The sequence below is a fragment of the Tamandua tetradactyla genome, chromosome 21 (assembly GCF_023851605.1).
Source record: "Tamandua tetradactyla isolate mTamTet1 chromosome 21, mTamTet1.pri, whole genome shotgun sequence".
Taxonomy (NCBI): Eukaryota; Metazoa; Chordata; class Mammalia; order Pilosa; family Myrmecophagidae; genus Tamandua; species Tamandua tetradactyla.
Genome location: NC_135347.1, coordinates 46,994,894 through 47,013,215, shown reverse-complemented (window position 1 = coordinate 47,013,215; position 18,322 = coordinate 46,994,894). Strand labels below are relative to the sequence as shown.

Sequence of the window (18,322 nt, the reverse complement as noted above, 5' to 3'; positions counted from 1 at the left end):
GCATTTTCAGGGAGTTCTTTATTCACAATAAGAATTTTGGCAATTATTATTAAAACAACACGAAACCTTGTCATCAAAATAATGCTGTATTCAAGCATCCCCATCAGAAAGATTAACTAAATTAAAACTTTAACTATTTTTTGAAACATCCAACATTGAATTAATCTGGGAAAAAAGCAAACCCACCAATCTTTCCTAAATTTAATGATTAATTTCTGAAATAAATAGAGTTGATTGCTTCATTTTTAAAATAGTAATAAAATAATAATTAATGTATATGGTACTTGAATTTAAATATATTGCTCTTAAAAGACACAACTGTAAAATTTTCCTAAATTACAACACAAATAAAAGCAAGACTGGTACTTACTGCTATTCGTTTATTACACAAAAGGTGGGTTGAATTAATTGCTTAACAGTTATATAAACACCATCTACTATAATAGAAACATTCTGGATGCCCAAAGACTTGCTCTCCATCTGCTGAACACTGATTCAGGTTGTTGGCAACACACAGGGGAATCCCTATTATCATAGACCTGTGTCAAAAGTTAGCAAATCTTCCCTTGAGATTTGGTTTCTATCACTTTCTATCCAGGCCAAATATGTAAAGTTGCTTTATCTCTTCTACCCTAGGTTTCTTTATTTGTAAAGTGTAGATAATTAAAATTACTACTTCAATTTGTTATAAGGATAAATTTATACCACACAAAAAGCAACAAACGTTATACCTGACACATAGTAGGCAATTTATTACATGGTAGTTGCTTTCTTTTTCCAAACTATAATAAGCATTCTGTAGTTTCAAGAAAGCTCGCAAATGCTCTCTCCTTCCTCACAGCAGGGCTCTCATCCTTGCTTCCAGCTCTCCACAAAGAGCTCCAGGCAGGGACATTCAGATAGCTAATTAGGCAGGTCGTGACTGTTGCATCAATGTTCACTTTTAGTTAGGTATTTTAGCAATTTTTGTAAGTACAATTTGTATTTCACAAGTCTTTTCATTTCTGGATTTTTCACAGGATTTAGGAGTTTGACATACTACAGGATCATTAAATACATATCTTGAAATTAAAGTGGAACGATATCTACATCTGAAAAGCCCAAGGTATTTAGTTCTCATTTTGAGAAAACATAATGTGTTTTTTTAAACTGAAAAAACTAATAAAACAAATTAATATTCTCTTTTATGCCATCTAAATTTGAAATGAAAGTAAAGTTTGGCTTGGTATCAAGGAGTCTAAAAGAAGGTCTTAATGCATCAACCGGCTACATGACTACAGAAATTATTCCTGTTAAGATCATATAATCTTCACGTTGTGAAAGCAATGATTGTATCTGTGCCCTGCCCTCATATTGAACGCAGCTGACTTCTTCAACCACCTAGGAACTCTTCTTTCTTGTCCACCACCGTCCTTTCTCTCCTGTCTCACTACAATATGCAACTGACTGTTCATTAGTACCCAGAAAATGAAGTGTATATTCTAACAAATCACAGATAGAAAGTCATCCTTGAGAAATCATTGTTGTGTTGATTAGGAATGAATGGAAATAATAAAAACTTATTTGCATAATGTTTTACTATTTACAAAGTAATTTCCTGTGTTATATCAAACAAACACAACTACAATCTCAGATAAACTGTTATTGTTATTATCTGCAATTCATAGATAAGGAAATGGGGAAAGATTAGGTAATAAGCTATGATCATACAGTTATTATATTGCAAGAGTTCTGCCTTATAGAGAAGTGATGGAACCCAGACTAGAACTAGAAACCAGGTATGCTGACTTCATGTGTGGACTCCAAGCCAGTTACACACACACATTCTTCATAAGATATTTCAGAAATTTTATACAATCATATGGAATCAGAAGTATGGAAGAGTCGAAATGTAAACTCATGAAATAAAAAGAATCCCAGAGCATGAACTATAAAATACAGTAAATATGACAGGATAAATTTTAGAATTGCCTATCTCAAAATGATCCTACTAAATCAAGCCATATGTGATATAGTACATTCGCATTCTTGTAAGCCTCAGTATTTGCCTGCTGTGGCAGACCAAATATAGAAATAGAATGGCCAGGTACTTCCCTGCTAAAATATGTTAGCCTCCATCCTGTTATATAAATCACAATTATTATTTTGACAAAAAGCTGTCATACTTATATTAAGAATGAAACTACAACTGTATAACACTGAATTTCAAGCCACTTTGATTTATGACTTTGCAAAGCAATCATTAATCAAATAAATCCATTTATAAAACCATTTATAAAATATCAGCAAGAACTAAGCGTTTCCTTTTGTGATGAATTTTGCTAGGAGTGCTTTTCAAAGTGTTTCACTGTACTTCTTTAGCACTGATTTCCCAAAGAGACGAAATGAAGAGGAGGATGATAAAAAGAAACAGGAATCTTAGGTATTTCTTAACCTGGAGTTCAAATGTGTGGGTATACAAAACGCCTAGTGGTTCCATAGTGGGGTTCATCGACTTATCAAAGTAGTATAAGACACAGGAAGTAAAGAATCATCTTACCCTATCACTTGAGATAGTTGCAGAGTGCAGCATTAAGAAACAAACAAAAAAAACATTGGTACAAATATTTTCTCATAAGAGAGTACTGACTACATAGAAAGTGTATTTTCATATTTGTCCCAATAATCAGTGTTTTAGTGCAATTGTAAATCTTTAAGAAATTATAACTTCCTTAAAGGTTCAATACAGAACCTTAACTTTATTTTCTTTCAACTACATTTTCATGATTTACTAAGTTTTGGCAGCTTACATTAGCACATTAATAACTATTCATTATTTTTTTTAAACCCTCAAAATCACAGACATTTTATTTTAAATGGAACCTTGTAACCTGCAGAAGGTTTGATATGAATTTATCCTCATTTCCCAGAAATGTCCATGAAGCTTAGTTTTTCAAGTCTATCCTGTGTAGTCTAACAGATTTTTTCCATTCTAGATGATATTGTCATCTTTCCTGGAGGTGATTTTGAAGCCACAAGGGTAATACTGGAAGCTAAGCAACTCAATCAAAGTAGAAGATGTCCAATCCCCAAGATGTATAGAGAAGGCCGACATCATTTAGCAGAAAATCAACAAGTAACATTTGTCTATACTCCGGGTAAGAATTCTTTATTCAGCACCTACTATATGCTTTGCTCACAATATAGTTCAGAAACTCTTACTTGAGCCATCTCAGATAAACAGGTTGCTTCTTATCTAAAGAGAATCCCTCCATCTGTGCTCTAGGTGTCATTCCTAGAATTTTATTTCTGTACTTATCACCTCCACATGTTCAATAACAATTTTACAATGGACTTACCCCCTCAGCCTTCAAATGTACTCAATTCTCTCTTAATTTTAAAAATGAAGAACTTTACTTAAGTTGCTTGGTTTATCCAGTTTCTTTGTTTATAGCCTCAAAACAGTGGTCTCTATTGTCTCCATTTCAGTATCCCATCGCAGGCCCTTTGAGTGAGGCCCAATCATTTAATTATAGATTCATTTACTTTATTCAATAAAAAGTTGGACTTTGTGCTTAACAGAGTTTTCTCTACTATGGTTTGGGGTATGAGCCATGGCATCTCTACAAGCAAACGAGACACTGTGATACCTTTTTTGTTCAATTCTTTGATCCTGTCATCCAGATCTTTTTAAGGACAAGCTGCTGCACATTTCTAACTATTCCACTTCAAGGGTACCATACTTAAAGAGATGATGGCACCATTTTAGACCATTATATCCTGCCATTGTGCACCGCATAGGCCCTGGTTAGCTACTGTGGATACTTGGAGGTAAGCTGGTCCCTTATGTCCAGCTGAATAAAAATAAAGTACCCCCATATTGCCTAGCACACATCTTCAGACCATTGCCATGACCCAAGGATATGACTGTGAAACATCAGGATGAACCTGTGTACTCATACTTGGTCCAAGATGCTGTCACTCATTTACTTTCTGGAATCCACTTCCTTCCTCCTTTCTTGTTTTTTTTTCCTACCTTCTTTCTTAACTGTTCAGTCATAACTCACCATCCCCATTTCTTTTCATGATGTGTGATATCTAAGAGATACCTGTAGCATATTTGGAATATACTTTCTGCCACTTATGTCCCGACTTCACAGTCATAGCATTCCCTTTGCCTGTGAAACCAACAACTTAACATGACTCATCCTAGCCTTGTTATTCTAAACATTCCCTAATGCCCACAAAGATGGTGATCCCGGTTATAGAAGTACTCCAGCCTTCTGTTTTCTTCCTTCTCTACATTGCTAATCCACTGGTTTCCCATGTATGGATTAGTAATTGCATGCTAATTTCATGTTGCTAGGCTGCTTTTCCGTACTCATTTGGTGGTTAATAGAGTTTTGAGCACATGGTAAACAGGCATTATATTTCCTTTTCATTGAGTATTTTTACTCCAACAGTTAATATTCAAAATTAGAGTTACAATTTTAATAGTACAGGAAAGTATATAATGACTATTGTAATTTCCCTTTTCTATTCATCCAGTTTTTAATAACCTCGCCTTCCAGAGGCACACACTTGAACAGTAATTGTATATTTCTGTGTGACACGTATCTGTTTGAGGTAAAGAGAATCATGCCATATATACCATTTTGCAACTAGCTTTTCTGCTCAACAATCCATCTTGGACATCTTTCCATGTCAACTCACAAAAATCAATCCCACTGCTTTTAATGTGCAGAGAAATTTATTCATTGATGTGGACAACTAATTTATTTAACATCCATGATCCTAAATGCCTTTAGAAAAATCTGCGATAATATTAATTATCCAAGGACACAGAGAAGTAGATATTACAGTAAATAATATAGCTCATCCTTAATGCTTGCACTTTCGAGTAATAGGAATGTTTTCTAGGTAAAAATTGAATTGGTAACACAACATCTGCTTTTCATGTAATACAGCAAGCACGATGGCATTTTGAGGTATATGTCAATAAACTGACAAGAATGTCAAACTTAGGGCTTTCAACTCAAAGTCAGCTAGGGTGCACCAAAATTGTGTTAGTTGGAGTGTGGAGCTTTCTCAAGGTGTTATACAACATCTTGGATGTTTCTGTCATTTAACTGACATGCATAACGCACCACAAAATGCTTAATGCCAGCTTGTATTTTATAGTTTTGAACAGACAGCCTCTATTCACTGTTCTTACTTTAATGGGGTTGATACAAAAAGTTCTTAGTTTATGAATTCTAAATGAGATTCTGAAGCCCACCCTTAGAAGATACTGTTCTAGATGTCAATTAAGTGGGCAAGGTGAAATGATGTTTTGCATATCATTTCTGGTGAATGATACATAGTGCCTTGGGACAAGGTACACTGAAATATATTAATTGGCTTTATGTCTTTATGATTAAACCTTTGAAAATTTATTTTAGTATAAATTAGTAATAGTCAAATAATACAGGCAGTGGATACAAATCAGGAAGTCTTAGGGATGACATGTAACTATCACTTTTTTAAATGTAAAAATAAATCCCATGATTTGTATGTGGTAATATATTTTAGAAATTTATTAAAAGCAGGGATCTCTATCATGAAAAATAAATAAAAATAACGTTATCAAGATAATCTCAGAGATGGGGAAAATATTTTAATGTAATTTATTTAAAATAATTTCAAAGCTCTTGGGAGGGCAAACCAACGTATTAGATGGTTTTAAAATTGTAAATATTTTGGAATAAACTGACAAAATAAAATAACTCTTCCTATTTAAACAGGTGAATAAAATTAAGCAGCCAAAGATAAAATAAATCTAGAATTAAACAATTCCAGGGCTTTAATTGTAGTTAAAAAATCCAAGCTTCGTAATTGTTTTAGAATAGAAAAGGTACATTTAAATGCTATTAATATTTTTTTTTAATTTCAGTGATTTCCCCATGGGTGCATGCATGAGCAATTATATTAGCTACCTCCTCCTGTCCAGATGGTAAAACTGTTTCTTTGGACCACCTTGTAACTACTTTCCGTGCCTACCTTATGCATCAATTTGTTCTACAAATATTAGCTCTTACCAATTTTTATTTAATCCGTCCCAAAGGTACATACTGGTGCTGATGCCTTTGGTTCCAGGAGCCTTTTCAGGTATTAGCTGTAACCCACCAGCTATAAAAAGCAAGGTCTTTCTAAGGCTCTAACACAGTTTGATTTGATGCTATGTTACCCAAACCAAGCTGTTTCTATCACTCATTAGATAAAAATCAACTTTTAAGATACATGTGTGGGTGTTTTGTTTACTTTCGTCTCATGACCCCCCAGATTATCCGGTCAGTGAACTTGAACAAATTCCTTTTCAGATTCATTTAAGGAATAGAATTTAATTTCTTTTTGGGGGAAATGTTGTTGCTTTCTACCAAACTTTCTGGGTTTTCTGACCAAATCTTCAAAGCACACCCAAGAGATTATCTTAGAAATAGCCACCAGGCACAAATGAGCCCTTTTCTCCTTAATTTTTTTTTCGCTATTTGCAAAGAAGTATTAGAATCAACTGCCTTGTGAAAAAGTCATAGGCTTCAGTTGAAAACACCTGTTCAGAATATACGAATGGAATTAATCATACCAGCAATCAGCCTGATGATGCATTTGTATATATTCCTTTAAAGTCATAAAACATGGTTAATTTTGGAAATAATAATGTGACTTAATTACAATCTAGCACTTATAATGTATTTCTAAATTCAAACACAATTAATTGATGACACTGTCTCAATGTTCCTAAGCTGGTATGACAAATACCACACAATGGGTTGGCATAAACAGTGGGAACTTAATGGCTAAGCATTTCAGAGGCCAGAAATCCAAGTGAAGGTGTTGGCTGGAAAGAAGGCTGGGTTCCCAGCAGGGCTGGTAGTATTCTGGCTGGCCAATGTTGGGACCTGGGCCTCCCCACCACATGCTGATGTCCTCTCCTTCCTCTTCCAGGTCCCTGCTGACCTCCAGCTTCTGGTTCCTATTCATGCTTTCTCTCTCTATGTCTAGATTTCTTCTGCTTCCAAAAGACTGCAATAATATGGATTAAGGCCAACCTCATTCAATTGGGCCACACCTTCAATAACATATCTTCAAGAGACCCTCTTTACAAGGTACTATTAAGGAACCAAAAGAAGTCAAAGTAATTAAAAAAAATCAAAGATATCAAATCATGTGCGTGATAGGAGAGAAGTAGGGTTAGTTTAAGAAGGTTTTGTGGAATAAGTGAAACCAACACTAGGTCTTAAGTTCAGTGAAGTCCGCAGGTTAATACAAAAGGGATGAAGGATGCTCTCAGCAGATAGACCAACAAGAAGAGAAACATAAGTGAAAATTAATACCACAGGATAGGGCAGGGAGTGCTGAAGTGGTGTGGATATGGAAAAATAAAGAGTCCCCATAAAAATAGAAGGGCTGTTTTATTAAAGAGGCCCAACAAAAATGAAGAGGTCATTTGTAGGAATGTTGTATAAGCAGCAGTTATTTTTAACAGGGTGTTTAGACTAGGTCTATCCATTTATACAAATGAGCAATAAAAAAGCGCTATAAATTCTTGCAAAGGAAAATAGCTTGTCAAAACTTATGTTTTAAAAAGGTTGTGCCAGCAGCTGCCGGCAGCATGTACTGGATGGAGGTGATACCGGAAGTACAGAGGTGGTGGCTGGAGCTTTGAGGGCAAATGAAGTGTCTTAAGGAATTATTAGAGGAGGAAAAAAGCAGAGGACAAAGCTGAACTTGACAAAAGCCCACAATTAGCTGGAACCTATAAGGAGACATATAACAATATATAGGAAGAGAAATAGAATGGTATAGTATATAAAAAAGTTGGTCTCTATGCACAGAACAGTGAAGAGATGACAGAATTAGGAGAAAAATAAAGGCTGATTTGCAACTGAAAAGAGCGGCTAAGGTAGAAAGTCAAAGCAGAAAGTTAGGTTGGGACCAGATCAAGCAGAACTTTCTAGAATTCTTGCATTTCCTTTAACCCATTAATAAAATATGAATCAACTATGGTTAAATTTGTATCTGAGAACAACAATCCTGGCAAAAAGCATGAAGGAAATACTGAAGGGAAAGATTGCTGAAAGCGGGGAGCCAATTTAGGGATCACTTGCAATGCTCAGCAAGAGATGAAAAGATTGGATGTAGGAAAGAAGAGGAGAGGAATTTAAAAGACTATTGAGATGTAGAATCGTATCACCTAGCAGCTAAGAGGATAAGAAGCTTCTTAGATTTCTGCCCCATATTACAAATATATGATCCAGTTTGGGCAGAGAGCAGAGATTTCAAAACATATGGTTTGGAAATGTAAAGCTTACGGTAACTTGTGCACATGTATATTCCTAATGTTTCCTGTGCTAGCTCCCCAAATAAAGTCTTCTCTGAATCAGCTGCAGATAAGCCTACAGTAATGACTACTTTAATTGCAATAAATTTTTATATGACAGGTACATGCTTCCATTGTATTTCAAGTTCATTCAATTTCATTGGGAATAATATCTATTTTATTGGACATGTGTAAAATTAAATGCAGTATTCGTTATTTTACGGTTAGCAATTCTCAAGAAATATTGAAATAAGATAAAAAGTAAATCATTCATTTAGAATTCAGATTTTATAAAACACTAATAATCTTTGATATTCTATTAGAACAAGAAGATGTAAAAATAGGGGCAAAACTTAAAAATTATATGTAAAACCATATTTTTACAAAAACATCAACCTCTTGGTCTAATATTACACTATTTCTCACTACTTGTAGATTACATTGATATTACTTCTGCAAGCACTATATCATATTTTTCAAGTAAAGTTTTTCCAAGAGATTCAATATAACCTTTTGATATTGAAAGTGGGTAAAATTATATCACCAGTCACCCAGTTGTTCATGCAGACCCATGAGAATTAATGATCGTTTATGTGAGCTGAGTGATTTTTATAGGACATTTGATAGATGTTACATGCATATTTTTGTCAAATAAATATCTTCTCATAGCTTACATAAAGGTATAAGACTTAAAAATAATGTATTTATATTTCCTTCCATCACGTTGAGTTCTGGTGCTACACATTGACAACACAATTTTCAACCTTAGCTCAAACTCATGCAGTATAATTGTGTTAGAGATTAGTGTCCCCTAATAGTTTTTTACCTTTTACTTTTTCTTGCCCATTTACATGAAATCTTAATCTTAAAAGATTATGACTTTCTTGTTTGTTTCACAAGTCAACAGTTTGTACTTATGTGGTAGTGATAAACATTCTTCCTCAGCCTCTTAAATTTACCATACTATCACTCCACACTCTCGTTGTTTCCCCTCAATTCCAGAGACATCTTACAAATTTGAAATAGGAAACCTCTATTAAGAAAGATTTTCATGGAATATGAATACCTGCATCCTGACACGAACACCACACACTTTACAATGGCAATCCTAAGTAATTCTCCTGGCAAAGAAAATATCTGAACCTTGGAAATCTGGACATTCTTTCAGAAATATTTCTTGACTCAGAGTAGAACTTAATAGTTACTGCTGAGCAGGATCATATTGATAATACTACAATCAAAACAGAAATCTTCAAATTAACATTGGTGAGTAATTTTTACAAAGTTGAATGAAATAGAGCAAACGTATTTTGTTTAATGTGGAAAAAAGTGCATTAGGATAATGTAAAGCTTTGAATCCTACTGTCATTATGTTTTTACCAACTAGTCTAAGAATAGCATGTTCATTTTCCTCTATGTTAACACTGCAATGTGAAATCATTTGGAGAAGTCACAGATATCAATATTTAAAAAAATTAACTGTACTGCTCCCCAGAAGACAGACAAAGGTTGAAAAAGCAGATTATGTAAGCATTACAGCGAATGGCGCAGCTGTCTAGGGTGCTAATTCTAAATCCTCTGAGATCACGACCACTCTTTCATTATTCCTATAAAAGTACCTGCTGTATTCTAAGGTCTTTTTTAGAGCCTCTGTCCCATTAGATCAAAATGAAAAAAGCAAATACACGTATATGCATTCATAATTGTACATAATGTAGTTTGATGGAGGTATAACTTGCATATGATAAAGTGCACAAATCACGAGTGTGCAATTCCATGAATATTTACATAGGGCTGCACTTTGTATAAACATTCAGGTCAAAATATAGGTCATTTCAATACTCCAGTATGTTCTCTTGTGCTCACACTCAGTTATTAGCCATCCCCCAAGAGTGACCACTCTCTGACCACCACTAACACAGATGAATTTTGCCTGCACCTGTATTTCATAGAAATGTAATGCATTATTTTGTTGTGGTTTCTTCCACTCAACATTGTATCTGTGAAATTCATCCATACTATTGCACAAACTAGTGTTTTTCTTCATTGCTCTGTATACTCTTCCTCTGATGAAGACCCACCATTTCATCTTTTGATGGACATTTAGAATCCTTCCAGTTTTTTAATATAATGACTAATTCCACTATAAATATTATTTTACAGGCCATATCTTCTGAATTGTTGCATTTTTTAAGATACATATACGTTTATTCATTTTAGTATTTATTTAACATACGTTACCTTTAGTAGATAATGGCAAACAGCTTCCCAAAGATGTTATACCAATGAACTGTCCCACTATTTATTATATTTTCTATTGAGCATATTAATGCTGTTGGTAGGATGGGTCCTTTTTGTTATTAGATTACTCATTTTTGTCAGTTATATATGAACGTCTCCATCAAAGTGCTCTTCTTTGGAAAATCTGCTCAACAAATGATGATTTAAATATTAACATCAACTTTAGCATATAGGAAGAGATGAAAGAAATTCATAACTTAAAGTCAATATCAGATGTAATATTGGAATATCATATATAAATTTAAGAATGTTTTGACAGCAAGTTGTAATTGGAACAAGCCTCAGAAATGTTTTGAGTGGCATTTTGCTCCTGTCACTAAATTATATGAAATACTGATAGATGGCAAGAGTCTGGTTTTTATGACAGCATCCAAGATATTGCAAATACATGCTGTGCTGATTTGAGGCTATTGTGTACCCCCTGAAAAGCCATGTTTTTTTTTTTTCCTAGTCCAATCTTGTGGGAGCAGACTTATTGGAGGGTGGAATCTTTTAAATTAAGTTGCTTTTATGGAGATGTGAGCCACGAAGTTGGGTGGGACCTTTTGAGTAGGTGATTTCCATGGAGACATGTCTCTGCCCATTCAAAGTGGGTCTTAATCCACTTACTGGAGCCCTTTAAGAAGGAACCACTTTGAAAAAAGCTTCAGAGCCAACACAGAGATCTTCGGAGATGAAGAAAGAAAATGCCCGTGGGGAAGCTGTTTGAAACCAGAAGCCAAAGGACCAACAGATGACAGCCACCTGCCTACTCAAGGTCTCTTTATCTGGGTGCCTTAGTTTGGACATTTTTATGGCCTTAGAATTGTAAATTTGTAACTTAATTCATTACCTTTATAGAAACCAACCCATTTCTGGTATCGTGCATTTCCAGCAGCATTAACAAACTAAAATCCAACAAAATGCTTACATATAAATAGATATCTACATACAAATGGATATCATTTCTTAAACATTTTATGAAGAGTGTTGTTTTAGTTTCCTAGGCTGCTCAAGCAAATACCTTAAAATGGTGTAGTTAAACAATAGGAATTTATTTGCTCATAGTTTTGAGGCTAAAAGAAAGTCCAAATCAAGTCATCAGCCAGGCGATGCTTTCTTCCCAAAGACCGGTGTTCTGAAGCTGGCTGCTTGTGACCCCCAGTCCTTGGTTCCTCTAGAGCAGGCGATGCACATGACAGCCTCTCCTGGCCTCCATTTTCTCTTTTGGATTCCACTGAATTTCAGTTTCTTGCTTCCATGGCTTTCTCTCTGACGTTCTCTCTGTTTATAAAGAACTTCAGTATAGGATTAAGATCCACCTTTATCAAGGGGGGGCCACATCTTAATTGAAGTAACTTCATCAAAACCTCTTAGAGTAGTTTCACCACCACAGGAATGGATTAAATTTAAGAACATGCTTTTCTGGGATACGTACAGTTTCAAAGAATCGCAACTATTGATGAAACAATATTTCAGTACATTAAGAAGAGATCACACATCACAAAACTAGGCCTACTTCAAAAGACAAAAGCAAGCTTAAAATAATGGAAAATATGTATAGAAACCTGTAGCTACCATGTACTGGTGGTAATAAGCTTAGACTAGCTAGTTAACCTTTCTGAGATTGTGACTCCTTTTCTATACATTATAAATAATATTTACATAGAAGAGTTAATTTGAGTATTAAACTAGATTGAAATTGTGAAAACCCAGGTAAGCTTCCTGGTACACTTCAGTGGTTCTCAATTATACGTCAGTGACCTGGGAAGGTTTTAAAAATTTCCAAAGTCCAAGTTACATAGACCAATTAAATCAGAATCTCTTTGGGTAGGTCCCAGGCGTCAGCATACTTAAACCTTCTACGGCTTTTCCAAATTTTTAGCCAAATTACAGATGTTTAGAAAAGATCCATACATTAAAGATATAGAGAAGATAGGGCTGTTGATATTTAGTGAGGACAGGAGGCTGAGAAAGGAATCAAAGGCCACAGTGAGAACCAGAAAGGAGTCTGTGCTAGGATATGAAGTTTTGAGAAGTGAAGGTCATGGAGAAGGGGGTAGGAACTGCAATAAGTGAGTTCAATGACAGATCTCTACCATCATAACTTTGACTCGTCTGTTAGGTCTTTCCTAAGTGTCAGAAACATCTGCTTTATCTTCATGCCCAATTTACTTTATTCCTTTCTCTTTTTAATTTAGCATTTGACTTTCATATAATAAATGAATGGAAAGGAAAGATGGTTTTAGTCTTTAGGTTACAGAAAATCTTTTATTAATATAGATATTCATAAATAAAAGTTAAAAGGTTTCTTAAATTTCACCATGCTAAAATTATTACGCCAATTTACTGTTGCAGGAAAGACCATATATCTTCCTTCCAAAGAACTCTGAAGATAAACTGTCATAATTTAATCTTTTCCAATACAGCTCTCCTGTTTTATAATGTGAAATATTTAAGATGCATAAAGTGTAATATTCTGTATTTCCCAAATGAGATATTATAGATTATAAATTTTTGCAAATCTTCAGGACAATAAACTTTAAATCCACTTCGAATTTAACAAGTATGTAGGCTTATACAATATTTAAATTAATAAAACTTAAGGAAGAAATGTTAAAAAATAATAAAGCTATCCCCATTATTTCAAGTAGTTTAAACAACTTAACATAAAGTATAAATAACTACTGAATTTTATTATTTTATAGTAGTTGTAAAAACAGAACAATGCAAAGTGTGATACGATGTTAATAAATATTCACAATACATTAAAGTTTTCTTATTGAAGTTCTGTTTTATTTACATTCTGATTTAGCAGAATTTATGAGTGCAAAGATAAAAGTGACCTGATCTATTTCTGATGAAGTTAATGTTCTAAGTTACCCAGTAATGATGATTCAGTTGAAAATACTCAGTATTCTCCTAGATAATTGAGATAATTCCCTAGGCTCAATTTTATACTTTGCTGCTTAACTTACATGTAAGTGTGTTAGATTCAGTTGTCAACTTGGCCAGGTGAGCATACCTAGTTCTGTTGCTGCGGACACAAGCCAATGGTACATGAACCTCATCTGTTGCTAATTACATCTGCAGTCGGTTAGGAGGAGTGTCTGCTGCAATGAGTGACGTTTGACTTAATTGGCTGGTGCTCAAATGAGAGAACGCAATGTAGCACAGTCCAGCAGCTCGGCATTCCTCATCTCAGCACCAGCAGCTCAGCCCAGGCCTTTGGATATGCAGAAAGAAGTCACCCTGGGGAAAGTTGTTGGAACCCAGGGGCCTGGAGAGAAGACCAGCAGAGACCATCTTGTGCCTTCCACGTAAGAAAGAACCTCAGTGGAAAGTTAGCTGCCTTTCCTCTGAAGAACCAACAAAATAAATCCCCTTTTATTAAAAGCCAATCCATCTCTGGTGTGTTGCATTCCAGCAGCTAGCAAACTAGAACAGTAAGTGACTTTAAATTTCCTAAGTGAGCTACTTCAAAACTCATAGGTTTATGAAAATTATAAAATCGCATCAGCTTAGAGAAAGGGGAAGTTAGAGAAATCATACTGTTCATTCTGCTCTGAAATTTCAGATAGAGAAACTGAGATTTAGATAAATTAAATTAGGACCAACTAGCTGTGCAGCCACTAAATCCAGAATTTTTCATTTCTTTGTTTTCCAATTACCATAACATCACCTTTCGTATTTGATGCTAGAATTAAAACACACACACACAAAGCCCTAGAAAACATTTTCACTGATTTCAGTGTGTTTATGAGATGAACTATATCAAGGAGCTAATAAGGTAGTTCAATTTAACTAATGCTTTTGGAAAACCTGCTTGCAATTCATGTTTTATATATTGATGATTTAAATGACAGAATGAAAGCTCACAGAAAAATAATGAAGAAAATACAGAGTTCCCACATACCTCCCCTCAACACACAGTTGTCCCTAGTATTAACAATTTGCACTGGTACAGTGCCTTTGTTAGGATTGATTAAATGATACTGTTAATATATATAAATTATATAATTAACCATAATCCATAGCTTACATTAGTGTTCACTCTTTGGGTTATACAGTTCTATTTGATTTGTTTGCTTTGATTTTGTCCTGGTATTATGTATACAACGGAAAATGTCTCATTTTAACCACTTTCAAATATACAATTCAATGGTGTTAATTTTGTTTATTCACTCATCTGTTAATAGGCACTTATGTTGCTTACATATTTTGACAATTGGGAATAATGCTACCACGAGCACCAATGTGCAAATGTCTGTTCGAGTCCCTACTTTCAATTCTTCCGTATATATACAAAGAACTGGGATTGCCATGCTATTTAGGTTTTTCTATACTTAGCATTTTAATTTTGATGAAGTCCTACTTTTTCTTCTCTTGCTTATGCTTTGGTGCAAAGTCTAAGAAACTATTACCTAGCACAAGGATCTGAAGATGCTTCCCTATGTTTCTTTTTATGAGTTTTATAGTTTTGGTCCCTATATTTAGCTTTCTGTTAAATTTTGAGTTTATTTTTGTACATGTTGTGAGATAGGGATTCACCTTCATTCTTTTGCATAATGATATCCTTTCCAGTTGTCCCCATACAGTTTGTTTAAGAGACTACTCTTTCCCCTCTGATCGGGCTTGGCCCTTGTCAAAAATGAACTAGCCATAGATGTAAGAGTTTTCTAAAATATTAATTCAGTTCCATTGGTCTATATGTCTGTCCTTATGCAAGTACCATGCTATTTTGATTACTGTAGCATTGTAGTAAATTTTGAAATTAGAAAGTGTGAGTCTGCCAATTCGTTCTCCTTTTTTTCAAGATGTTTTTGACTATTTGGGGCCCTTACACTTCCATATAAATTTGAGGACGGACTTTTCCATTTCTGCAAATAAGGCTGTTGAAATTCGGCTTTGTGTTGAACCTACAAATCACTTTGGGTAGAATTGGCAGTGTAAAAATATTTGGTCTTCCAAATCATGAACAGAGAATGTCTTTCTATTTGGTTAGGTTTTCTTTGATTACTTTCAGCAATATTTTATATTTTTTCATGCATAAGTGAATTGCATCCTTGAGTAGATTTTAAACTAGATATTTGATTCTTTCAGTTGCTATTGTAAATTGAAATTTTTCTCTTGATTTCCTTTCTAGACTGTTCATTGATGTTGTATAGAATCAACATTGATATTGATCTTGTACCCCACCACTGTACTGAATTCATTTATGAGCTTTAGTACCTATGTTATGGATTATTCAGAATTTCTTCTGTCTAGGATCATGTCATCGACAAATAGGGAAAGTTTTACTTCTTCCTTTGTAATTTCAATGCCTTTATTTCATTTTTTTTTGCCTAATTGCTCTGGCTAGAATTTCTAGTACAATGTTGAATAAGAGTGGTGATCTTGAGCATCTTGTCTTGTTCTTCATCCTGGAGGGAAACCTTTGTCTTTCATCATTGAGTATGATGATAGCTATTGGTTTTCATATCTCCCCTTTATTATGTTGAGGAAGTTTCTTTAAATTCTTAAATTTCTAAGTGTTTTTATTAAGAAACGGTGCTGGATTTTGTCAAATACCTTTTCTGCATAAATTGAGATGATAATGTGTTTTTCCCCTCTATTCAATTAATGTGGTTCATTACATTAATTATGTTATCTTGTGTTGAACCACCCTTGCATATCTAGGATAAATTTCATTTGATCACAGTGTATATATTTTCATGAGTTTTGGTTTTATTTTATAGCATATTGCTAAGATGTTTTACACCTATATTCACAAAGAATATTGCCCTGTAATTTTCTCTTGTTGTGGTATATTTATATGGCTTTGGTAGTAGGGTGATGTTGGCCTCATAGAATGAAGTAGTAATTATTTCCTCCTCTTCAATATTTTGGGTGAATTTAAGCAGGAATAATGTTAATTCTTCTTGGAATGTTTAGTAAAATTCACCAATAAAGCCATCTTGCCCTGAGCTTCTCTTAGTTGGGAGGTTTTAATTACTTATTCAACTTCTTCTTTTTACTGGTCTCTTGAGATCTTCTATTTCCTCTTGGGTCAGTGTGCTGGTTTGAAAGGATGTATGTACCCTAGAAAAATCATATTTTAATCATAATCCCATTTTGTAAAGGCAGCTGTTTCTTCTAATCCCTATTCAGTACTGTATATTTGAAACTTTAATTAGATCATCTCTCTAGAGATGTGACTCAGTTAACGGTAGTTGTTATGCTGGTTTAGATGGAGACATGTCTCCACCCATTCCAGGTGGGTCTTGATTAAAGTAAAATCCTTTAAAAGAAGAAACATTTTGGAGAAAGCTGGAGATTTGGAGAGAGCAGAGAAGAATGACAGAGCCACAAAAAAAAAGCCACAGCAGAGAATACTGCAGAACCACAAAGCAGAGAATCCACCAGCCAGTAACTTTGGGAGATGATGAAAGAAAATGACTCCTGGGGAGCTGGAGAGGAAGCCAGCAGATGACACTGTGTTCACTATGTGCCCTTCCAGCCAAGAGGGAAACCCTAACTGTGTTTACCATGTACCTTTCCACTTCAGAGAGAAATCCTGAACTTCATCAGTTTTCTTGAAGGGTATCTTTCCCTGGATGTCTTAGACTAGACATTTCTATAGACTTGATTTAATTGGGACATTTTCTCAGCCTTGGAGCTGTAAACTAGCAACTTATTAAATTCCCCTTTTTGAAAGTCATTCCATTTCTGGTATATTGCATTCCAGAAGCTAGCAAATTAGAAAAGTCAGCATAAGATGTTTGTGTGTTTCTAAGAATTTTTCCATTTCATTAGGTTGTCTGATTTGTTAGTATACAGGTTTTCATAATACCCTTTTAAAATCCTTTTTATTTCTGTGATGCTGGGGATTGAATCATGTCTCCCACAAAAGGCATGTTCAGATCCCAACTTCTGGTCTTCCCAGACTGAATGAGGGTGTGCCTTACTCCAGAAGGGCTGAAGTCCTTGTAAGTAAAGGAAATGAAACAAAGAGAAGGCCCAGGAAGCAGCCGAGAATGGAAGTCAGCAGAAGCTGGAAGAGAAAGGAGAAGCCATCATGTGCACTGCCGTGAGATAGAAAAGCTGAGGTCTAGGGATCTCTGGCAGTCAATTATGGAATTCTACACTGTTTAGGGAGATGCCTCAATTTTGGACTTCTTGCCTTAAAAACATGAGCTAATAAATTCCCACTGTTTAAGGCAATAGTTTGTATAGTATTTGTTCCAGCAGCTGGGAAACTAAGATGTAGGACTTTAGTACATCTCCCTATCATATCGGATTTTAGTTATTTACATTCTCTCTCAGTTTTTCTTTGTAAGTCTAGCTAAAAATTTGTTGATTTTATTGTTCTCCTAAAAGAATTAACTTTTCATTTTATTGGTTCTCGCTATTATTGTTTTTAATTATCTATTTCATTTACCTCTATTCTAATGTTTGTTATTTCCTTCTTTCTGCTCACTTTTAGATTAGTTTGCCCTTCTTTTTCTAGATTCTCTAGTTAAAAGTTTAGGTCTCTAGTTTGAGATATTACTTCTTTTTTAATACAAATACTTAGAGTTATACATTTCCCTTACAGTAGTACCTTGGCTGCATTCCATACATTTTGGTATGCAGTGTTTTTGTTTTCATTCACCCTAAGAAACTCCCTAATTTCCTTTGTGACTTCCTTGACACAGGGTTGTTTAAGAGCATGCTGTTTAATTG

At 34.6% G+C, this 18,322-nt stretch overlaps 1 protein-coding gene across 3 annotated transcripts in view; it reads right to left on the bottom strand.

Annotated features, from left to right (window-relative positions):
• Window positions 1–18,322, bottom strand: part of EDIL3 (EGF like and discoidin domains 3) — a 459,417-nt gene that overhangs the window by 364,196 nt on the left and 76,899 nt on the right. The window lies entirely within an intron of this gene.